The sequence below is a fragment of the Cynocephalus volans genome, chromosome 1, assembly GCF_027409185.1.
Source record: "Cynocephalus volans isolate mCynVol1 chromosome 1, mCynVol1.pri, whole genome shotgun sequence".
Lineage (NCBI taxonomy): Eukaryota > Metazoa > Chordata > Mammalia > Dermoptera > Cynocephalidae > Cynocephalus > Cynocephalus volans.
The window spans coordinates 260,215,602-260,242,019 of NC_084460.1; the positions used below are offsets into that span (position 1 = coordinate 260,215,602).

Consider the following 26,418-nt stretch of genomic DNA (forward strand, 5'->3'; position numbering starts at 1 on the left):
TGGAATACTACTCTGCCATAAAAAGAATGAAATTCTCCCATTTGCAACAACATGGATGAGCTTGGAGAAACTCATATTGGGTGAAATAAGCAAAGCACAGAGTGATAAATACCACATGTCCTCACTCATAAGTGGGAGCTAAGAGAGAAAGAAGGAAGGAAAGAAAGACCACATTGATGCGTTGGACTTGCAGAGGGAGAGAGCACACCTAGGAATACAAAGAGGAGTGGAGAAAGGGGATGGGGAGGGAGGTCAGGGATAATTGAGGGGTAACTGGGTGAGGGACACGTGGTATAATCACAGTTTGTGGTATGGACATGCTGCCAGTATGGATCTAGCCATCACATATTATGCACAAGTGGTGACAATTTGCTTTGTACCCCATGAATATTCAAAACCAATAAAAGCAAAACAAAACAAACAAAAATAATTTTTAAAAAAAGAAGAAACAGGTAACTTAAAAGTCCTATATCTATTATAGAACCTGAATTCATAGTTAAAAACATTCCAACTAGAAAACCTCAGGCTCAGATGGTAAATGCTACCAAATATTTAAGGAAGAAATATTATCAATTCTGTACAATCTCTTCCAGAATATAGAAGAGAAAGGAACACTTCTCAACTCTACGTAATAGGCCAGCTTTACCCTGATAAGAAAACCATTCAAAGACATTGTTAGAAAGGAAAACCACAAACCAATAATCCTCAAAAAAGACACAAAAATTCTTAATAAAATATTAGCAAATTGAATCCAGCAATGTATAAAAAGAATCATACATAACAACCAAAAGGGAGGGTATATGCAAGTCCAGTTCAACATTTGAAAATCAATCACTGTAATTCACCACAATAACAAACTGAAAAAAGCATCTGATGAAATTCCACATCCATTCACAATAAACACTCTCAGGAAACTAGGAATAAAATGGAACTTCCTTAACCTGAAAAAGGGAATCTATAAGAAACCTAAGGCTGACATGCTAATGGTGAAAGACTTAATGAGAATGCCTACTTTCATTCCTAATCAAGCTCATACTGAATGATCTAGTCAGTACAATAAGGAAAGAAAAAAAAAAAGGCAGAACAGAAAGGAAAACAGTAAGCTGCCTGTGTTCATAGATGACATGATTATTTATGTAGCAAACCCCAAGGAATGTACAAAAAAAGTGCCTGTAACAAATGAGTTTAGAAAATTTCTATGTACTAGAATACTAGAAATTGAAAAAATAATTTAAAGTATCATTTACAATTTTACACAAAAAAGAAATATTTAGGTATAAAGCTAGTAAAATGTCTGCAGATGTGTATGCTAAAAACAACACTGCTAAAAAAATCAAAGATGACCTAAAGAAATGGAGAAATATACTGTGCTCACAAAAAGAAAAATACAGTATTCTTAAGATATCAACTCTCCCCCAAATTAATAGATTTCAACTCAATCTCAATCAGAATCCTAGTGTGATTTCTTTGTAGACATTGACAAGCTGATCCTAAAATTTTTATGGAAAAGTCAAGAATCTTATGGAACGCCAAAACAAGTTTGAAAAATAAGAACAAAGTTAGAAGGATTTGATGACCTGATTTCAAGATGTGCTATAAAGCTACAGTCATCAAGACAATGGAGGCAAAGGTTAGACAAATAGACCAACCGAACAGAATACAGAATCCAGAAATAGACCAAACCAAGTATGGCCAACTGGTTTTTGACAAAGCTGCAAAGACAGTAGAGAAGGGATGTTCTTTTCAAGAAACTGTGTTGGAACTGTTGAACATCCATCCATATGCCAAAAAACGAATCTTCACACTGTATTCAAAATTGTATCAAAATGGGGCTGGCCAGCTAGCTCAGTTGATTACAGTACAGTGTTATAACACCAAGGTGACGGGTTCGGATCCCCATACCAGTCAGCTGCCAAAAAGAGAGAAAAAAAGGAGACTGCATGAGGAACTCTCTCTCTCTCTCTCTCTCTCTCTCTCTCTTTCTCTGCTTCCACCATCTTGCAATGTGAGAATCCTGGGTCACTGTCACCACCACCAGATGTGTTCCTTGAACAGTGGATTTCCTAGCCTCAGAAACTTATAAGCAATAAATTGTGTTTTCTTTACAAATTGCTCAGTTCCAGGTATTTTGTTATGAGCAACAGAAACGGACTAATACAGATAGCATGAATGATTCCATTAAATTACTCTGTCTTTTAAAACTTTTTAGGTTTTTTTTGTTTTTTTTTAAATCAAATAAAATGACCGGGGAACACAAGAAAACACTTAGAACACTCCAGTTTCCTGTTTTTTCTTTTTTTTTTTTTTTTGTCTTCTAGAATGTATAACTAGAATTCAGAAAAAATAAACATCTTTTTAAGTATATCTTCAAGGCAAGTACCTTTATTGCATCCATGATAAAATGGCCCAGTTACATTTCTGTCTTGCTCTTTTGTGAAGTGAAAGCTATTTTCTCTACACTATAATTTCCTCACCTTCACCTTGTGCTTTATTTAATATTCCCCCTAATGATCTTCCAGAGCATTTTATTCAAAAATATTTACATACAAGTACACAGACATAGTACTTAAAAAAATAGTTAACATCATGAGTAATGATTTCAAATACAAAAAAAAAACACCAATTCTTTAGCATTTTTTAATGAGAGAAAATCACTATGATTTCAACTTATCCTTTGAAACTGACTAAATTATTACTTTATTACTTTCCTCAAGTAGTTAAATGAAGTAGGTTACTCACTGACTCATTATTGCTAATGGATGTCTTATTTAAATGTGAATAAGCAGGATCCTTAAACTACAAAACTGAATTCAGCCTATGGACTTGAGATGTGTTCTGTTTCCTTATAAAAGACTCATAAAAGAGCAGGCAAGATAAGACATAGTAGAACTTCCATTATTAAAAAAATGACTAAAAGTATGTTTCAAATATTCTTTGATGCTTCATCGGCAGATGACAAGGGATTGGGTACTAAGGCTTTTTTAAGATGAGCTGCCTTGATTTGTCATTGGTGGTGATTGCATCTGAGGGTGAGAAGATTGGGGGACATGAAAATCTGAAACAATGGTAAACAAAGCTACCATCACTCAGAGAAAAAATATTTTTCAGTGGCCTGTCTCACCTCCATCAGAAACTGGGGCAGAGATATATTAAATTCATTTCTTAGTCTCTAAAAACAACAACAACAAAAAAAATTGATAGTGAGAAAGTATAGATATTTAAATCTCACACATGTCAAGTGTATATTCAGTCTTTCCTACTGGTGGTGGCCATGCACCTTTATTACAAGCAGTAAGTCTGGGATAAAGACCACTACCATCTTCTAATTCCATTATTTTCCACATATGACTTCCAAAAATATCATTTTATAGGTAATTAGCCAGTGGAAGAGGAAGGACAGGAAGGTAAGTAATTGGGCATAATTGGGAGATTGTGAGTAATTGGGAAATTTGTTTAAGGTAGAAAATAGTGATCTCCATTTTTGTTCAAATTTTTTTGCTATAACTCAGTCATTTATCTGATTTTCAGTCAGTATCTTCTGATAATTAGAAAGCAGGTTGAGAAACGTAGCTGTGTGCCAAAGAAGAAGAAGAAATGGGTTTGGTGTACAGTTGTTCTCTAGCTGTAAGGACTTATATTATATTGGTCTAGATCCTCCTAAAATACAATAAAAAGAGTAAAAGTCTAATTACTAATTGCTCAATTATTTTGCTAATTTCTAAGCAAATAAATGTAATAAAGCAAAACATTCTTTGAGCTTTATTTGTCACTACCTAACTATAATTATTCTTGGTATATTCTGAGTCAAATTATACTTATTAACTACCTTTATGCCTCATTATGACCTTGCTTCTGTTTTTATGAGGTGAGAAATACATGAATACCTAAATATTTCCACAGTGCCTACTATGTGCTGGACAGGTGCTTAGTTTATTTAATCTTTTGATGTACAGACTATGGTCATCCCTAGAACATAGATATGGCATTGGCCACAAAGAACTTAAGTGATACCTATTAAATGGAAAATCTTGGATTTTGAACCAAAGATGTTTTTCTCTAGAGTCTATACATTAACTGCCTTACTATAAGTTCAGAAAACTAACAACTTTATTTTTTTCAACTTCCAAGGTTAATAATTGTACATAAAATGTTACAGAACATCACTTTTAAATATTAGAGTTAGCTTCAAATATTACTACTTGTTAAATATCTTGCTGGTCAAAATGCTCAGAAGTAATTTATAGATTATTTCCTTACATATTTAAAAAACTAAATGCAAACTTTATCTCAAGATTGCTACTTGACTTCATTACACAGTAGCATTTTTTCATGTCTTAGAAGATAATATATTATCATCACTGCTGTGTGATCTCAGGTAATTTTAGGAACACGAGCAATGTTAATAGAGATTGGAAGAGCTGGACAGCAAAGCTGTCAACGGTCTGCAGCCTGAGGAACCCACACCTACCCATAATCAGGGCCTTACTCCTATCATCTCTCCTGTTGTCAAGGAAAGGCATTTTGGGAGAAATAAGAGATGATTACCAATCTTCTTTTCAGGTATCACAGAGGGACTTCTGTCAGGCTGCTTGTCTCATAAGAAAGAAATACCTTTTTCAGCCTGTTTTGATTCAGTCTTTGGCAAGTTTTCTGTGATTTATCATGACACGTACATTCCCTTGCAAAGCTCTACATGGTATGTACATACACATGATCTTTTCTACTTTTTCCTTAATATGCCAGTGGCAAAGCTAATTACTTGTGAAGTTATAAAATTTAAGGATTGGTAGTAGATCTAAACATGACTTTCCTAAAGCTTCTACTGAAGGGATAGTTTAGTTTAAACGTAAAACCTGTCAGCAAATTCTTTAGTAAATTTAATTTTTTATTTGAAAGGTAGTATTCTCTATAAATCCAAGAGACTGTTTACCTATATTTCTTTGTTGGAGCTCCCCTATGACATACCATTAACAATAACATTAATAATAATGATAAAAATCATCATCATCATCATCATAACAGCCACACTTATTGAGCTCAGTACATGTAATGCAATGTGCTAACCAAATTAAATATATAGATTCTTCATAGCTTTATAATGGCTAGCATAGGTTTAATGGGAAGTAGATATTTCCCTTGTTTGTTTTCACGTGGAAAATAGCTATAGACAATGTTTCCACACAAAAAAGCTTGATAAGAGAAAATTTGTGACAGAGAAAATGAGATGGACTAAACAGTCCAAGCATAAAGCATTACATTTTTGTGGCAGAGAAATATGTAATTTTTTATCTTTGAGGTCTTCAAAGTGAAAATTATTCTTGCTGTGCATAACAGCTGTTTGAAAATAACTTAAAACTAATTTTTACTTCCTAAAAAAAAAGTTTAAAAGTTTTCTCTCTCATAATTTGTACTTTAATCATTGCCATTCCTTTTAGGATAGCAACCCACCTACACATATTTTAAAATGAGATTAATGAAAAATACTTTTTGTCTGCTGTACATATACTCATATGTACTTATATATATGCTGACAGTTGCAGTTATAAATTTCGATCACTTTGAGTATAAATAACACTTGCATCTTTTTTCCTCTTATTATCTCTAATTTGATGGAAACTAGGAAATCTGGTAAATGTATTTGTTAGAATTTGTGGAAAATAAGAGTAAAGAAGAATATGAGTTAGAATCAGAGGAACTCTTATGGCTATTTTGTAAGAGCTTTGTCAGATAGGCTTTTGCCTATCTAGTTTTGTTGCCTAGAGAATTCAGTTTCTTGCAGGTGCAGGCATATAACATAAGTGAATGAAGCAATATTCAGTAAGGCAAAAGATTTATGCTATGTTACAGCAAATGACGATGGCTTATTGCCTTTATAAACCCTTTTTGACATTGTAAAACAAACAACTTATGTCAGCAAGTCATGTGTGGTCAATAATTTGCTACCTTGGACCAGATGCTTTGTCTTAGCTTCAGTTTGTCCCTTCTAACATAGTAAATGAAGATGCCATTGGCCACCCTACAATTAAGCACAGAAGCAGGGCCTTAAGCCAAGTTCCTTGTTTTAAATCAGGGGTCTACCATTTGCTTGCTGTGTGACTTTGGGCAAGTTTATTAGCTACTCTCTTACAAGATTATTATAAGGATTGATTTAGTACATATCAAGTACTTAGTACAGTACATAGAACATAGTAGGTGTCAATTTAGGGTGGTTATTGTAAATATGTGATATTTCATTTTACTAGTATCCCCTTTATGTTGCTCATATCTTCCTCTGGATTTTTACTTTTGAAGTGACAAAGTCTTTGTCTTTGTGCAGATGTTCTATATTTCTTATTTATTTATTAATGAGGACTTTCAAAATATTTACATTTGCCCTTGAGGGCATAGTGGTAACAGGCACATTTTGAAAGAAAGGAATTACTTGTTTCTTCTTATTATTATTATTTAATCATAGGCATCATAAATTGATTATCTCCTATACCAATAGGCAAAGTTGTAATCATTTTTCCTTACAAAAGCATGTAGAGGAAATATCCAGAGATGTTATTAAGCATTTACTATGTAAGTAAGTGTAGAACTGCAGATACCCTTACACTGTGTGTAATTGCAAGTGTCTGGGTGGACAGAAATTATAGGCTTAAGGAGTTGGTAAAAGAACAGAGAAAAAGATATGTGTTTATTTTCATAACAAGCTATTTGGATAAAGGTCATCATCTTGCATTTAATTTGTTAAATCAAAAGTAGGAAGAAAAGGTAAATATTGCTTACAACTTTGAAAAGAAGCATATTTTACTTAAAAATATGCAAAACATCTGCTCTATTCAGTTCATTGGCAATATAGGCTTAAATAAACTTACACAAATAATAGGACTAATAGTTAAGAGTGAAAATCTGGAATGTCCCCTCATGTGCATGATGAATTCAGATCATTTAATTTTAAACATGAGAGAAGATATTTACATGAGTTAGCGGAAAGGCAAGTGCTACAAGACTTACTCTAAACAATAGTGTCTTCATACATTTTCAGTATTTAGTCATAATGAGGCCATATCTATGAAAATGAGACTATCGCTTACTGGTTATTTGCAATTGATTCATTCATAGTAGTTCTTTGAGATCAATAATATATTTTATTGTAATTTCCCAGGAACTTCTTTTGTCATAAGAACCAAAGACAGTAAAAAAAATATTTTACAGAAATATAATACATTATGGTCACAAACAATATTAATGTTTTATATCACATTAGTAAATTTAAAGATAACATGTTAGATAAATATAATACGCATTAATAATAGTGGATACCCATTGGGACTCAACATGTTTCTCTCATAACCACATACATAGTGTACTCCACATGGACAGGTTTCAAAATTAGAGTGGTAAGAGCCTATGGATGGCTGTCATCAGCCTCATATTATAGCTAAGAAAACTCACCTGGAATGCAATGAAGAATCTTAGATTTTGTTTACTTTTTGTGTCAGTACCGTTACAACCAATGCTTAAAAACTGGGTTTTAATCAGAGAGAATTGGGCTTGAATTTGGCTTCATCACTTTTTCACAGGAAAATATTGTGTGTGAATGTCATTTTACTTTATCATTGTTGTTTCTCACGTAAATTGGGATTGAAAACATTTCCTTCACAGGTTGTTTTGTTGTTGTTTGTTTGTCTGTTTGTTTTGTGGCTGTCTAGTATGGAGACCCAAACCCTAGACCTATGTTACTAACAACAAGCTCTAACCAACTGAGCTAACCAGCCAGCCTCTCCCCCGTAGTTTATATGTGGGAATATGTACCTGAGAATTAAATGAGATAATGAATCCAAAGTACATACTATAATGCCTAGAATATAGTTAGTGCTAAAAAATAATTATTGTTAATATTTATCTAGAATGTACTAAAATGGTGCATATATTACTGTTAATATTTATCTAGAATGTACTAAAATGGTGCATATATTACTGTTTTCTTACTTATAAAAGTAAGAAAATTGTCAATTCAAATCATCTCTTTTGTTCTACAATAAATATTCATTAGGGAAAAATATCAAAATCATCTAATTCTCCTACTAATACTAAATAAATAATTTCAGGACATATGTTAGAAAAGTTAATTATTTAGCAAAATCCTGTGAAGTATATTTTACCATGCAGCAATGTATTCTCAACATCTGTTTACCCATGTCTCGTAGTCATCACATGACCTGTAAACATAGTAAGACTGCTTCCTGTGAGTACAACAGTTTATTTCTCTCTAGCTCTCTTCTCTCTCTGTCTCTCTCTCCCTTTTTCCTCCTCCCTCCTTCTCTCCCACCCTCTCAGCATTCAAGGTTAACAAATAAAATAAAATAACTAATTCAATATTTATACTCTACATCTATTTGGTAAAACTGAAGAGTATATTAACCTGTCATTCCTCCATTTACACTGAACTATTCGTTCAGCAGTCTTGTGTACATGTACATCTATGCCTTCCACTAGAGAATTAGAATGTGTATTGAAAAAATACTATAAGGCCGGCCCCGTGGCTCACTCAGGAGAGTGTGGCACTGGTAGCACCGAGGCCGCGGGTTCGGATCCTATATAGGGATGGCCGGTGCACTTACTGGCTTAGCGTGGTGCAGACGACACCATGCCGAGGGTTGCGATCCCCTTACCGGTCAGAAAAAAAACAAAAAGAAAAAATACTTATAAATGTTATTTGTTTGAATCTGAGTTTCTTGACCTCAGCACTATTGACATTTTACCATTTTAGGCCAGATAATTATTTGTTATGGGGTAGGGTGGTCACTGTAAAATGTGTGGCACCATCCGTAGTTTGTACCCACTAGATGTCTTTTGTTTTACTCCTCCTTGGCTGCAACAACCAAAAATTTTTCTGGATATTTCCATATGTCATATGAGGATCAAAATCACCCCCTGGTTGAGAACCACCAGTTTGAATCAGGATCCAATAAAATCAATAGATTTAAATTGGTTGACGAGCCTCTTTTAATATACAGGTTGCCCTTTACTTTCTCCACCCTTTTTCTTCCAGTATTTGTTAAAGAAACTAATGGTTTATCTCACAGCATTTCCTTTCATCGGAATCATCGCAGATGACCCCTGTGGTGTAACTGAATATGTTTTTTTGTTCCTTCTCTTTCCTGTAGATGGTTAGTTAGACCTAGAGGGGCTTGATGAGAGTCTGGGCCATATTTTTTTTAGTAAGAGCATTTCAGAGTTGTGTTCTTTCCTCAGGAGACACATAATGTTAGGTCTTTCCTACGTTTATGATATTAGAGCATTGCCCAGAGCCAACATTTCATTCAGGGTAGACAAATTTAGATATTTTAATGTTATCATCCCTTTAAAAATGCATAACCTTGATTTATAATACTATAACAATAAATTTTTTTTCATTAAAAATTTGGTTATACTAAGATACAATTAATACTGAAAAATACAGATGAAATGCTGGATTTTTATCCTATATTTAATGATCTTAAAAGTATTAAGTAAGTTCTCTAGCATCTTTCAAAAGTGACCAATATTTTTTTTCTATTTTAAATTACCTTTTTGAACCCAAGGATTTAAACAAATCTTATTTTAATCCATCATGGTTATTATTCTTATTGACATTCAGGTCTTCTTATCTCTGGCCAGAAGTTTTCCAAGTTTGGGCCTAGGTCCTTTTGATATGAGTACATAATATTTTTAACTTTCATGCTTTCTACTCTGGCTACATGTTTACACTACACGTATAGTAAATCCTTATGCCATATGTAAAGTTGTACATTATTACTTAGATAGATTCTGTTTAATAAAAAATGTATATTATAAACTCCTAGGGCAACCACTAAAGGTATTTTTTTAAGAAGGTATAAATAATATATCAATAGTGGAGATAAAATGGTATGATTAAGCACACAATCTAGATGAAGGCATAAAATAAAGAAATAAAGAATAGAGGTAACAAAAAGAAAATGCAAGCAAATGATACATTTATTCTCTCCATATCAAATGTTACATTGAATATTAATGATCTAAACATATTAACTAAATAAATTTATTTTAGACTACATTACAAAGGAAGACCCAATTGTACATGGCTTACAAGTAGTTCATTTTAAGTATAAAGTTTAAAAGTAAAAAGGATGGGAAAGATATATGATGTAAATGTTACTCAAAAGAAAGATGGAGTATATATAATATGAGATAAAGGATATTTAAATGCAAGAAATCAAGGATAATGAAGGAAATTACACAGTAAAAAATGGGTCAAACATTCAAGTAGACATAACAATCCAAAATATGCATGCAGCAAACGAGACAATTTCAAAATACATAAAGCAAAAGCAAATAGAATGGAAGGGAGATACAGAAAAATGCACAAGTTTAGCTGGTGACATCAATACTTCTCTTAATAACTGACAGAACAAGTAAAGAGAAAATCAGTAATACTATAGAAGATATGATCAATACTTTATGGAAAATTATACTCAACTGGAGAAAAATACAAATTCTTTTCAAGTGCACATGAAGCATTCACAAAGACAAATAATATTTGGAGCAATAAAACAAATTTTAATAAGTTTTAAAATATTAAAATTATACTTCATCTTTTCTTTGACCATAATATAATTAATTAATAACATCAGTACATCAATAACATTATTAACATAATGATACGTGGAAAATCCACAGATACTTAAGAAATTAAGCTATAAATAGCTCCTAAATCAAAAAGGGAATCACATGGGCAATTAGAAAATATTTATAATAGAATGAAAGTACAAATAAAAGCTGGACCAGAAACTAGAAGAAAATTTAGAACACTTAATGCTGATGTTAAAAAAGAAAAAAGGTCTAAAATAAATTATCTAAGCTTCCTCCTTGAGAAGCTGGTAATATAAGAGAAAATTAAACCCCAGTCAAGAAAAAGAAAAGGAATGAGAAAAAGACAATAAAGAATTGGTGAAATTGAGAATAGAAAAATAAGAGAAAGCTGAAATGAAAAACTGGTTATAGGAAAAATTTGTTTAAATAACAATTCATCACATCAACAGACTAAAGAACAAAACCACATGGTCATCTCAATTGATGCATAAAAAGACTGACAAAATTCAGCATCTCTTCATGATAAAAACACTTAGCACACCATGAGAAGAGAGAGAAGCTTGATCTCTCTCTGACCGATAAAGGGCACCTACAAAAAACCCTCAAGCTAGTATCACACTTAATGGTAAATGACAAGATGCTGTTTCTCTAAGATCTAGAAGGAAACTAGGCCTGTCTATTCTGACCACTCCTATTTAACATCATAATGATTCACAGACTTACATGCAAAACCTAAAACTATAAAACATTCAGAAGAAAACATGGAAGGAATTCTTTGTGACCCTAGATGAGTAAAATCATGCTACCAAAAGCATGATCTATAAAAGAAAACAAGTTATGAAATGGACTTCATTGAAATAAAAAACTTGTATTTTTCAAAAGATACTCTTAATAGAATAACATGGCATGCCCTAAAACAGGGGTGAGGGGGTGGGGGGTGGTGGAAAGTATTTGCCAATCACGTATCTTGTCAAAAGACCCTTACCAAGAATGTATAAATAATCTCATAACTCAAGAATAAGGGAATTCACAGTTCAATAAAAATGAGTACAAAATTTCAACAGACACTGCAAAATAAGTTATACGGATAGCAAACAAGCACCTGAAAATATCTTCAACATGGTTAGACATTACAAAAAAGTAAATTAGAACCACAATGAAATACACTAAAAACTTATGAGAATGGCAGAAATATTTTCTATATGGCAATATCAAGTGCTGACAGATGCAGATAAATTTGTTACACACATTTTATGCAATGAGCTTCAATTTTATGCTTCTGTTTCTATTTTATTTTGGATATTTAAAACCTATATTCACACAAAATCCTGCAATTGGATATTGATATTGCCCATATTTTTAACCTCAAAAACTAGAAACAAATCAAATATTCTTTAAGTGGAGACTGGATAAACTATGTTACATTATAAAATGAAATATTACTCAGCAATAAAGAAGAACAAACTACTGATACATGTAACAACATGTATAAATGTTAAAGAAGGCCATCTCAAAGGCTATATATTATACGATTTATTTGGCTTTCATACCAAGGCAGAATTAAAGGGTCAGAAAGCACATCAGTGGTGGCCAGGGTCTATGAGTAGTGGGTGATTTGACTAGGCAGGAGCAAAGGGGAATCTGAAAAGATGTTGCAATTATTCATCATGATTACAGTAGTGGGCATGATCACATGCTTTTCAAGACTCACAGAATTCTACTCTTAAAGGGATGAGTGTTATTCATTTATATTATACCTTAATTTTTAAAAAATGTAATTACTTTTGATTATTTTAAAGATACAAAAAGTGATCAAAGTAGCACAATACTAAGTCATTTTTCAAGAACTTTCAGTGCAACGAGAACTATTATTTATCCACGTAGTCCATTGTTAGGAATGACACATAGAAAAGAAAAAGCCTAATACTTATGATAGTATTAGGCTAGGAGATGCAAAAATTCCTGCATACTAATATTTTCCTTCGCTATCTTTTCTGCCAAGCCTTGGAAATTCCTATACTAATAGGAAAAAATGGACGTTACTCCTAATAAAAAGTATTTAGACAGAAAGGAAACAGAAGAAGTTATTTTTTCCCCTTTTTACCTAGATTAGGTCTAGGCCATTTATGTTATGCTTTCTCCAGCTGAGATTTTTTTCTCAAACTCTGCTGTCATATGAAAGAAGGGAAAGAAAAGAAATACAAGAGAGATGACTTAAACTTTTCCCAAGGTTAGCAGGATCTAGGTATCCCATATTTTCCATGTATATAAATGGAAGAAGAAAGAAAAGGCAAGAGAAAGAATATGATAAATTGCTTTGACTCATTCACACATTTTCATATTCAAACAATAGGGAGGGAGTAGAAAAAGGAGTTAATCTCTTAATTGATGAGGTGAAAACCTGTATACCAGCCTTCATCTGGACAACCATAATAGCTCACCACTTTTTTGGTGGTCTATTAAGGTAGAAATTGAGTTAGATCGGAATTATTAGGATGAAGGGAGTGGGGGAGACCCTTGAGGCTCTTGAAAAAGAGAGATTTATCCTAAGATATTTGTGATGTTTCAAAGCAGCAAAGATCTCATTAAACTAATACTTCCTTTGGACCATTATAAAGCGGATATAGATAGGTAGGTAGGTAGGTAGGTAAGTAGATACTTAGATAGAAGTATGGATCTGTATGCATGTGTATGTGTGTGTAAAATTTCACATTGTTGAAATAAAACAGAGAAAAGGAATTCCATAAAATGCTTTGCTGGATGGATCTACTCTCCATCCTGCTTGAGCCTGGTATTTGTTCCAGGAGGCTGATGTGTGTGTACAACATGAATGGATTCATGTGCTCTCTGTTTTCCACTTGTTTTCAGCCAGTAGAAGGCCCTAGAAGGAGATCAGAGGGTGGGAAGAGAATGAGGTCATATTATATATTTCTTCTGCTCCCTCCAAATCGTGCTCAGACATCTATTTATTTTATCTACCTAATAACACAGTTGTTATTATGCATCCTTTTTCATACTGCTATCCTCTTTGGAATCTGGAAGCCACTCCATTTCTTTGCCCTTTACCCACATATGAAAATACTTCTCTCACTAAATTCTTCTCATATTAACCACTTTGTATATATTATAGTAATCAGGACACCAAATGATGCAAGGATTTGCCATGGGAGGAGGCTGGACAGGAAAACTGAGAGGTGAAGAAAGCAAAGTATAAAAATTAAAATTCAAACAATTAGGACAAAACATAATTTTAAAATAAATACAAAAGCTGAAATAGAAGAAGGGAAGATAAACATTAACTACAAAAGAAAATTAATAATTTGGAATAAAAGAAAGAAAAAATAAAAATGAAAATGGGAAATAAAGATTAACAAGAAACATAGCAAAATAAAGTTAGCATGAAAAATTATGCAAATGATTTTTAAACATTTATTATATTCTCAGTACAAAATAAACAACAAAACTGCCATTAGTTATCATATAGTTAGTTCTTTTTTCTATGCAGTAGGGAAAAGAGGAAGGCTGAACTAATGATTCAGGGTGGTGAGTTACAGAGCATAAAACATATGGACAGAAAATAAACAAGAGAAATTGACATCTAAACCAAAAGAAAAAACTAAACACATTTTTCAGCAATTAAGCCTAGGACAAAGTTATAAAGGTATAAATAGACACCACAAAATTGCTAAGTGAAAAAATCTTAGTCTGAAAAGTCTACATATTTTATATTTCCATTTATATGACGTTCCGGAAAAGGCAAAACTATGGCGATGGTAAATAGATCAGTGGTTTCAAAGGGTTTGGGAGTGGGAGGATTGAATAGATGAAGAACAAAGGATTTCTAAGAGCAGGAAACTATTCTGTATGACATCGTATTTGTGCATACATAACACTCTGCATTTGTCAAAAACCATAGAACTTTACGGTACAAAGAGTGAACTTTAATACATGCAAATTTTAAAAATCTTTTAAGATGTCAGGGGATACCAGGATGGAAAGTAGACTATGACAAACTAATCTAATTGCACTACAAATGTAATAACCTCACTGAATGTAGTTAAGGGAAAAACTGATGACTTAAGTAACTTTGGAAGTTAATGGACACTGTAAGACTAAAGGCAAAAGAAACCATACATAAGCAGTCTATTCTAGTTGGCAAAGTTCTCAACCATGGGGTATGGATTAGCAAGTTGAACTTTATATTCTTACATACTGGAATTAAACTATTAAGTAAATAGATGGCAGCTGCTGGGAGAAAAGTTTACGTCAGTGTGGGCGACTACAGAGAAGCAAATGGGGAAGTCTAGAATGATCCATGTAATACCAGGTTAAAGTTGGAGGCATCAGTTTGAACTCATCATTAACTTAATACAGATACAGGTGGATACATATGCAGATATGTATAGATACATGTGTAAAAACAGGTTAGTATGCACATACATATCTCATTGCTCTGTCTGTGGGAAGGCCTTAGACACAAGGACACTGCAGTAACAAGCACAGCCATCACCCATATCTTGATTTCTAATACTATTCTCCAATTAAAGGAACCAGGACTCCTTATAGAAATGGAAATGACTGATTCTAAGGCTGGGGCAGGGAATATACAAGATGAGCCTAAAACATCTTATAGTGCCAGAAAGCAAGAAAGTGCCAAAAAACAAAACTATGGAAGCATGTCAAAAGGACAAGCTGTCAAGTGTCTGAATAGCCAAGACAGAACACTTTGAGCAACAAAATATATAATGTAGTACAGATAAATATCCATGAGTTCATCCTGATATAAACAAATGATCAAACAAACAAAAAACAGGGAGAGTAGTTTAAATTCATGCTGCATATGAGTTCATACTTTCTCTAACTCTAATCCAGTATCACATGGATCAGTGAAAAATTCCAAATAAAACGAAAATATGGTCCCCTCCAAAAGATGGAATGTGACTCTCCACCTATTATGTGTGAGTTGTGCAGAATCTCAGTCATGGAAAGTTAAGAGTAAATTTATGGTGAAGAAACTTTGCAAACACTGCCTCAGCCAGGTAATCAAGAGTTAGTATCGATAGTGATAAATCACATTGATAGCTTATGCTCTTGATATATGATAATTACACTTTTCTGTGACCTTTTCCCCCAAACCCTACACTCTGGTGTAATCATGAGGAAACAATGACCCAATGAAGGTTATTCTACAAAATACCTGAGCAGTACCCTTCAAAATTGTAGAGGTCATGAAAAACAAGGAAAGTGTGAGAAACTGTCACAGTCTAGAAAAGCCTATGAAGACATGATGATTATGTAATGTGGTATCCTGGATGAGATCCTGGAACAGAGAAGAGATGTTAAGTAAAAACTAAGGAAATCTAATCAAGGTTGTTAATAATAGAAGTACCTAGGTGTGGATATAAGGAAACTTACTGTATAATAAATCTTCAGCTCTTCCAAAATATAAAGGTTATTCAAAAAATATTGTAGGCTAAACACTATATAAATTTTGTCTTTGTTCCTACTTTCTGGATACTTTTCCCCAAATTTTTATATGAGGAAACTGAAGTTCAGGTAAAGTTCAATGTTCACATCAAACAATCAGGATGTGCCCCACCAGGATCCAAAAATTATTATCTACAATTCTAATGTCTGGTCTCGTTTCCCTAATGTTCTGCAATTAATGAGTTTGTGCCTATGGAGACATTCTTTATTTAAAGTGAGTTTTTATTTTTCTGTAAGCAACAATAAACATTTGACTTGACAGGTGGAACACATAATCCAATTTTGAAATCATGTAATAAGTAAAGTGATAACACTAGAAAACTATAAATTAATGAATAAGATAAATATGTGAGAATTACCTATCTTGTTTTATAAATTATCACAGTTCATGGAAAAAACATAGCAAGTATTCTATATTTATTTCTATATTTATTATTCTTGAATGTTCCCATGAAAGTATGAAGCAAGTAGTCAATACAATATTATCACCGCTGAATTAATGTTGCAATTTGCTTAGACTTATAGACTAGATTAATTCACCTTTACAATGTGAATAAAACTATTTTCGACATCTTTTAATTGCTTTTCAAAAAAATTTTAAATGCTAGAAAATTTAGAAGCTTTATATAATCAGATTATTCTACACTTGCTTACCTTTACATGAGAAAATATGATTAAGGAAAGAATTATGGATTGTTACAATTTTAATTCACCTAATAACATTGCTAAATTTAAATGCATGCCTTTCACACTGACTTTTTAAAGAAAGTAATCCATTGATTAATGATGGTTGAAATTTCTTTCCTCCCTTTGTCACTCTAATTCCTGATAGTTATAGCAGGTCAGAAAAGATCTGAGTGGTTTGTTCAGGAGCCAGTTACTTTTATGAATACATTAAGAAGGAAAAGAGTTCAATATATCACCAGAATTTAGTAAGAGACTGAAGTGGGGCTTTCAAATGCTTCCTTTTCAAATCGCCCTTATAAAAGCAAAGTAAATACTATAAATATTTGTATTTATGATGATACGTTCTCAATTTTGAGATATATGTTTGAAACCAGTATTTCATAAGCAATTTAATTGACATGGGGTATATACATTAAACTACACTAGATAACAACAAATTTGAATATGATTCCCATATAAGCTCAAAATTATAAAAAGATTTTATATAACTTTGTCACTCTTTGCCCTCCACCTGAAAGCAAATGCTAGTCTGCTAACTTACTAATACAAGTTGGTATTATAACCAATAAAACAGTTAATGATACAAAAACATATGGAGGAAAAAAAGTTCAAATTTAAGGATTTAAAATAGTGTTTTGTAAATTGCTACTAATTGATTTAGGCAAGGAATTTTAATGTTGGAACTTTTTAATGATCTTCATAAGCATAAGGCACATAACACACTTACAAAGTCTTCAGGTAAAACAGCAAAGAAAGTCATATCCCTTCCTGAGGCTAATTCATTAGTAGTTCACCTATGACAGTCACCGGCATTAACTTTCAAATGAACTTTCCTAACTGCCAAAAATAGTGGGAATAATTTATTTCTGGAATGTTTTTGCATGTTGAGTATTCATTTAAATATCCATAATAGCACATTAAAGATAAAAACATATATGAACTTGTATAGCCCATTCTTTACGTGTCCAGATATATTCAGAGATAAAGATCCTGAACAGAAAAAATTATATACTAAAAACAGAGATATTCTTATAAGAGTGGTATTCTGTACAATGCTGCCAATAAATTACCCAGGTGAAACCCCTTTAAATTTTGAAGAGCTAATATCCATTATTTGTCTTGTCACTTAAACCATTCATTAATTGTGACCTCCGTTGCCACATGATGATGTTCACAATGGCATGCATCATTAATTATGTATGAGATTTGTTCAACAGTTTCCCCAGTAAGTGTTGTATTTTCTAACTATACAAATAGCTTTTTATCTAATTAATACTTCACAGGATTAAATATCCAAGAAAAACTTGTATAAGAGGAAATTCAGTGTTTTGTGGGAGCAAAGTATTGTCATTACATTACCTTTCATTTGCAGAATGTATATGGTTTGCCAAACTGCGTTGTGTAATACATTTAAAAATGTGGGCTATGCAGTGGGAGATATTGCTATTTCTGTCTTAAAACCATAAGACAGGTGACTGGGGAAAGAAGCAAGAAAGTAGAAAAGTTGAATAAGAGGACATTAGGCCAACTACAAAAAGGAAATACGTGTGGGGCCTTATTAAAATCCTTGGGGAACGGGGTATTCTGTAGGAGAATATGAAATGATGTAGTCTCTTCCTATCTAAACTAATCCAGTAGATGTAGATTTTAAAGGCTTGACTTTCCAGTCTCAGCTTTTTGAAATTTCCCTTTCCCTTTCCTATCTTGTCTGTGGAGAAGTGAAGAAGTGTCCTAGTACCCTCAAGTGAGCACTATTTTCTACATGCTCACAAAGGATGCAAAAGGAGCATCCAAAACTTGTGGATATAGCCAGTTGGGATTCTTTGCCCTCGAGATTTAATACAGGCAGTTAGCATTTATTAAGTGCTCACTCTGTATAAAGTTCCTTAGAGTTAATATCATCTGCTCCATTCTACAGTAAGGAGGTTACATACAATTGAAGGCTACCGAGCTTTCAACACTGCTACATAGTGACAGATACTAGTCATACTCATTAAGACCAATTAATGGAAAAGCAATGCAGTTATTGCTATTTGGCATTAACAAAAAATTTTTTAAAAGCTTACAGAATCTGAACAATGTAATAGGTTTTTAACCTAATACTGTTATTACTGCTTTTACAGTTCTAATATCTTCATTTTCTTAACAATTGAATGTTATATACTTGTTATTCTCCTATTCTTTGTGATTTCTGAAGCTGATAATTGACATATTAGAGTACTAGAAACTTCATTTAATCTTATCATTGCCAGTTCTTTGCTGGAACTGCTATATCATCAGAGAGATTGAGAGTGGGAGTAAAAAAAAAAGAAAGTTAAACAGTATCCTACAATTTACTAGCATAACAATTACGAACTTGATATTCTTTTTAAAAACCTGTGAATGAAGTATATTCCTCAAAGTCATAAATGCATATTTGTTTAATTGTTAACTCAAATCTATGCACTCATAATAGGTATCTGTTTTATAAGTCTGTTCCCAGCATTTGCACAGCTTTTATGAAAAATTTGCCTCCTCTCACATATGCCATTTTTATTGATTCTAGAGTAAATACATTTCAGGGAGTAGTTATCTCCAAAAGAAAACTGTCTGTGCCACAGTAATCAGATACAATGAAAACAAAAAAAAAAAACAAACAAAAAACATTTGAAAGAACATCTGTGGTAAATACCTAGATGTTAGTCATTATGATAATCAATTAAGGAATTCATCTTTTTTCTTACTAAAGTACAGATGTATGTGGTGAGCTTTTTATTTTTCCATGGTTTCAGTTATAGATTTATTTTAGGAAATATCATTCTAGTTTTTCCATCTCTCCTTCAATAAGAAGAAAACTGCATTTTCTCATATATAAAATAACCACAGGAATTCTTAGAACATGGTGGTAGTGACAGACACCTAATTTTGAATCTTCCTGAATCTACACCTAAAAATATATAGAACATCCATGGACAATATTTACAACAAACTCAATTGGAATGCATTTCACTGAAACACAAAGTATAAGCAAATAGGGACAAAGCAGTAAGAGCCACAATGTCATGTAAAAACATGCGAAAGGAAGAAGCAGAGGGAATTAACAAGACAAAGAACCCGAGAACAGGAAAGCTTAAAAAAAGCCAACAGATACTCATTGGAGCTGAGACAAAATCACATGCCTTATTTTTAGAAGGACAAAGATATCCTCTATCATAACGTGAAAATATGAATAAAAGTGTTCCTTAGATTCAGTTACGAGAGGTTCTGTGTTCCTGTGGCACTGTGGATAAAGCCACCTACAAGAGTTTCTATTATTTAATATGTTATGCTTTACTGTTTATTCTCAGTAGTGCTTTGGTGAACATCTTTCTTGCTCCATCTTTGTACATATCCATTATCTACTTTCTTAGAGTTAGTTCTTAGATGCTGTGTTCCTGGATATTCAAAACTTTTGATACATTGTCTTTCAGTAAGTTTAAACCAATGCATACTTCATTAAGCAATATGTCAAAATGCTATGCTTCCTAGAACAATGCAAAGAATACTCAATACATATTCGCTACTAAATATACAGAGAGATGATAGATTAGATGGATGGATAGATGATAGAGAGATAGAGAGATAGACAGATAGATAAAATTAGTTTCAGACCCGATTTTTTCAGAATCATTTCAGTCATAAAATTACATAACTCTATTAATCCTGAAAATAATGCCAACATAAGTATCCACGTTCTTAATCACTGAAAATTACAAATTTTAGGTTTTGCAAAACTTTGAACAAAATGTATTGCTTTTAGCAATCATATTGAAGCTTTGATTTTGAGGCTTCCATATAAATCAAATTATTATTTAATGAGCCCATGTAACTGGGGGTCAAAATCCTTGGTATTAAAATGTACTTCCCTTTTTTTCTTTTATTTATTTATTTATTTTTATTTAATGTTTAAGTAGAAAATAATTTTCTAACATAGAAACAAAAGGAAACATCACAAATTAAATTTTAAATCAATTGATAAGGAAAAAATTTAACAAAGATTTGCATCCTTAATGCAAAAAAAAAAAACCTCTTAAAAATGAATTAGAAAAATCTCAGCAGAAATTTGATGAAGGATATGAGCAGATAAGTCACACACCCCAAAGAAACACACATGGCTAATCAATACATTCTAAGCTGTTTCCTGGTTGTGGTGGGTGGAGGAGGGGCTTGAGGCCCATGGCCCCTGTTTCAGCACCCCCGGGAGCTGGCTCCATCGTTTGCCTGGTTGTTCCATTTCCCTTTTTTTTCTAAAACCAAATGTTTTCCTTAATCTATTGTTACTTAAGATTATGCAAATACTAACAGTAGGAGATTTTAATATAAGGTTTTTGGGACATCAGAATTGATAGAATCAGAGTTAAAAATAATCCTGAGTAAATTTTTTAATGTACTATTTCACAAAACAACTTTTAGGAAAACTATTTTTATGGTTTTGGTGCACATTTAAATAGCTGATTAAGCTAAAGAAGTAATATTATATTCCAGACAAGTAATACTGCATGCTGTAATATTTTGTAGCTTTTCTTACAGTTGACAAATGAATAACAAAATTTTACATAAAATAATAAGTTATAAAATCCATAAAATTAAGCATTTCTTCATGGGCTCTTCCTCTTTATCAGTCGTAAAAACAATACTCACCAATGCAATTCATAGGATAGAATTATTCTATTTCCAACTTAAATAATGTATTCTAATTGACATGATATATGCCAAACTAACTTATGAATTTTACTGGGTTTTCTTAGTGTGACAGTGTTAAGATTTTATTTCCAGATGCCTTATCTGAAAAATTGTTTAATCAATTGCTCTGTTCCTTCAGTGGTCAAGGAGCTGTAGCTCAAAATTTGCCTCCAGCATTACCTTTTGAAATATGATGGGTTGACTCTCTCAAAATGAATCATGCCTTGATAGCTTAGACCCTACTGGCAAAACTGGGAGATCGTAGAATTTAAATTAAATCTTATTAAATTAAAGATTCCTGGTTCTGATGCCTCATACTTCTGGCTGATTTAATGCCTCTGCAATAAGGTTGAGTTTAAGTTAAAAGAAATATAGATGGAATTTGTTGGTCAGTCAGATTTGGGAACTACAGACTGAAAAGAGTATATAAATACCACATGTTTGCAAAGTGGCATTCTGAATTGAAAAAGAAAAGGACCAATGAGGCCTGTTGCTGAACCTTTTATCCAAATCTAAGGACAAGAAAGTGAATTCCTTTTCACTACTTTTTTTTTCACTATGTCTGGGTAAAAAATATGTTGAAAACTTCAGGCACTCAGAATTTAAAACAATCTGAAGATTTAACATCAGAACTCAATAGAGATTTTTAAAGGTACAAAGCACTAAAATAATTATGGTGCTCTTAACTATGCAATTCAAAATAGAAAATATTAGCCATAACAAATATAAGAACAATTTAGGTAAGTTCTAATCTTTCTCATGTATATTTTACTAGTGTTTCCTAAAATATCAAATACAAAATTATTAAAAAACAATGATAGTGACTTTTCCTTGATTACTATAGGCCATAATTTCTTTTCTGTTCCCCTTCCTGTTTCTTTTACTGACTCTTGTTATACATATATTAGGGCTCTTCAGGTTGTCCTAAAACTTACTGATGTTCTGCTTATTTTAATTATTTTTGAGGCATTATTCTTTTTTAGTTTCATTTTGGGTAGTTTCTATCACTTTGTGTTCAAGATCACCACTCTTTTCCTTTGCTATGCCTAAACTGTCATCAATTATAGTTTTCACCTCAAAGTATTTTATTTGTGTCTTTGTCTTCTGCATATCTTTAACATACGTTCAAATTTTCATCTAACTTATTAAACTATCATACTATCATACCATCTGTTTGAATGTCCCTTTCTGTTCGTCTAACCTCTGCATCAGTTCTGGGTTAGTTTTGATGATTCACTTTTCTCCTCATTCTTTTTGGTAGTTTCTTGTTTTTTTGTTTTTTTGTTTTTTTTGGTTTTGTTGTTGTTGTTGTTGTTTTCCATGCTCAATAATCTTTGACTGGATGCCAGATGTTACAAATTTTACTTTTTTGGGTGCTGGATACTTTTGTATTATACATATTCTTCAGCTTTGTTCTTAGAAGCATTTCGATTACTTGGAAACAGTGACATCTTTGCTTTAAGGTTTTTTTAGGCTGGACTGAAGCAGTATTTGTCTAGGCCTTATTGATCGCAACTACTGGCCAAGACCTTGCTGAGTACTCCACCTTATGTCTTGTGAGTTATAAGATTTTCCTGTTAGAATGACAGGAACAGGTTTTATTCCTGACCCTGTTGAAGTTCCTGTGTACTACGCTTTTTAAGCCTTTCAGTGCATCTTTCCCCAGCCTAAGTCATTTCTCACATACATGCCCTGCTCAGTACTCTGCTCAATATTCTGAGGGCCCTCTGTAGATCTCCGGAGGGCTCTCTCAGTGCACTTCTAGGATTCTTGTCTGAAATTTTGCTGCTTGAGTTCTCCTTTTCTGCTCCATGTCCTGGAAACTCTTAAGATAATAGGCTGCAGTGATTGCAGGGTTCATCTCATGAATTTCCCACCTCTCAGAGATCACTGTCCTTCATTGATTGATGACCAATCATGAAAACCATTGTTTTATTTTTCGTCCAGTTTTTAGTTGTTTTCCCTGTTACTACACCATGGCCTTAAATATAATTTTTGATAATGAAAGATTCAAAATAAAATGAAAAACAATAAAAGGGTAAACTATGTGGGTTAACCTTAAAAAAAAAAAAAGACTATGACATTCTATTGTGAGTGGGAGCAGAGAGAGGACCCCAGAGAGCCCTGAGCAGCCCCAGCACCGCCGCTGGCCTAGTTACCATCACACCCCGGAGTTGCTGCAGCTGCCGCAGCTGTCCCCAGTCATCATCACGGCAACCAAGAACAGTGAAGCCAAGACCCAGCAGTCGAGGCCAAGCCCTGGCACCACTGGCAGCGGTGCAGGGAGCGGAGGCCCGGGTGGCTTCACATCAGCACACGGGCTGCCAGTGACAACTCATGGCAGGAAAGGTTTGGGGAGCACTAAAATGGTTCACTGTAAGAAATGGATATGGTTTCATCAACAGCAATGACACCAACAAAGATGTCGTTGTACCCCAGACTGCCATAAAGAAACATAACCCCAGGAAGGACGTTGGCGGTGTAGAAGATGGAGGGACTGTGGAGTCTGATGTTCAATGAAGGAGAAAAGGGTGCAGAGGCAGCAACTGTTCCAGGTGGGGGTGGAGTCCAGTTCAAGGCTGTAAATGTGCAGCAGACATAACCATTTTAGATGCTATCCACATCTAGGGGTCCTGCACTTGATTACCAGCAGAATGACCAGAATAATGAGAGCGGGAGACAGAAGGAGGCATGGGGAGGGCTCCTGAGGCCAGGCCCAACCAGACTGGCCCTAGAGCAGGCGAAGGCTCCCACCTTACTACTTGGGAAGACTCTATGGGAGGTGACCACTCTGTTCCAACCTTCCTATGCTGGGAGAAATGATGCAGGGTGCTGACAACCAGGGTACAGGAGTACAAGGTAGACCAGTGAGACAGAGTATGTAGTTGTGAGGTATGCATAAAACAAATATCCTTCACAGGGTCTAGTTTTCCAAGGCCTTGAAGTTTCGAGAATTGACCTTGCAAAGGACAGGAAATTTTCCCTGGGCTATATCATCTCTGTTGTAAGATAAAGAATTGTAACATAGCAAGGTTGCTGGCTCAAAGACAGGTTACTGATTGATATGTAAAAATACTGGGAATTGCTGTAAGAAGAGCATGTTTGCTAAGATCAAGCTTTTTTTGGTGGATCAACTTAACTTCTTGAAAATTTCATTATGGAATGCTTATTGTTAAACTTGTTAAACTGTACTTAGAAAAAAACCCCACCTGTGTTCTCTTCCTGTAACTTCCTGGTCTGAAGAATAAATGCAGGAAGAGAACCCCAATTCATGGTTAATTTCCCAAATGGAAGGGATGCCTCACTCTTGAGGGTTCCTGAAGATTAACCCCTTTTCAAGGCTTCTCACTGCTCAGAAGAGATGGGCTTGGAGTAATTTTTGGCGGCTCCATCAGCCAAGAGAAAAGCAGCGACAAATCCATGGGAGGCAAAGCAACATGTAGCGTGGTGAGAGACCAACATTCTGCAGGGGCCCTCCTAGCCAAAGACAGCCTTGAAAGGATGGCAAGGAGGAGGTTAAAGAAAATCAAGGAGATGGGACGGACTCAAAATCAGCAACCACATCAAGATTACTACCACAGCAACTTCAATTACCCATGCAGATGCCCAGAAAAGCCTAAACCACAAGATGGCAAAGCAAGAAAGGCACTTGATACGCTGAGCTGAGAATTCTGCTCCCGAGGCTGAGCAGGGCTGGGCTGAATAAATGCTGGTTCACCACCTCTGCCATCATCCAGTTGAGCCATCCAACGAGAAGAAATGAATTGGAAATAAGAAATAAACAAAAGATTGGAGCTGAAGACCTCAAGTTCCTTCTTTTTGCCCGTTGACCAGATAACTAGAACTACCTGCATTATCTATGCAGCATGTTGGTAAAAATGTAAAAACATTTTGTATATAAAATTGGGAAAAGACAATTGTCTATATTGTCTAGATATGTGTCCAGGTTAGGGAGGCCATTGAATTAGAGAAGTTAGTAGTTTCTGACTTATGTATTACCAATTTCAAAGCAAGTTTAAAACTTCTGTTTTCGATTGTATTTTTTATTGAAAATGAGTCTGAATATATTTCATTTTACCCTTCCTTCGTTACTGTGTGCTTTTATAATGTTTTACATTAATTTGTTAATACAAAAAATAACAAAATCACATGAATTATAAAAACTTTATATATTAGGGTAAATCACTGTTTTCTGACATAAGTCTATTGATTATTTTATCAATTTTTAATTATAATTTATGCTGTATTTTATTTTTTAAATTAAGAAATTTGAATTTGAATCTTATGTCTTTCTGAAATTTTGTTTAGATTTCTGTTTGTTCTTTAATTGTGGTTTTTTTCCAAAATGTCATTTGTAATCCTGAAAGAATATACACTAATAATCATCTCATTATTCTATTTTATAAGTGCAATATTTTGGTACACACTGTAGGTTTGAGGTTAAAGCATTTTGTTCTTTTCTATTTTAATAGTTAATTTATTTAGCTTCATTTATGAAATAACACATTCCCTTTGCCATGTCACCTTTATGATATTCGACATTTTAATACACATATACTAATATGTATTTATGAATATTTTATTTCTTTCATCTATGTGGAATTTAAATGGAAGAAATGCCCTTTTAAATGCTAGGAGTTTTGTGCCACTCATAGGTAGACACTTTTGGGGGAGAAATTAAACTGCAATAGGATCTTGTAATTATTAAGTGGTCTAATATTGCAAATAATATTTTCTTTCTTATTTTTAATGCCATTTTAATTAAATGGTAAGAGAAAAATCATGCATGAAAATGTGGCTTTGTTTAATATTAATCATTTCCTAAAATGAGCAAAAGGTCTTCCAAAAAGTGGTAGGTCTCCATTGTATGCATTGATTTCTAGCAAACCTTTTCTAGCATATTTGATAAACTTTCTGCTTGCAAATTTCCAACACTTTCACAAT

General features: G+C 33.4%; 1 pseudogene; it reads left to right on the forward strand.

The window, feature by feature from the left end:
- The window catches only part of LOC134369576 (Y-box-binding protein 1-like), a 126,515-nt pseudogene extending 101,335 nt beyond the window's left edge, over positions 1-25,180 (forward strand).
- Positions 25,181-26,418: the final 1,238 nt, after the last annotated feature.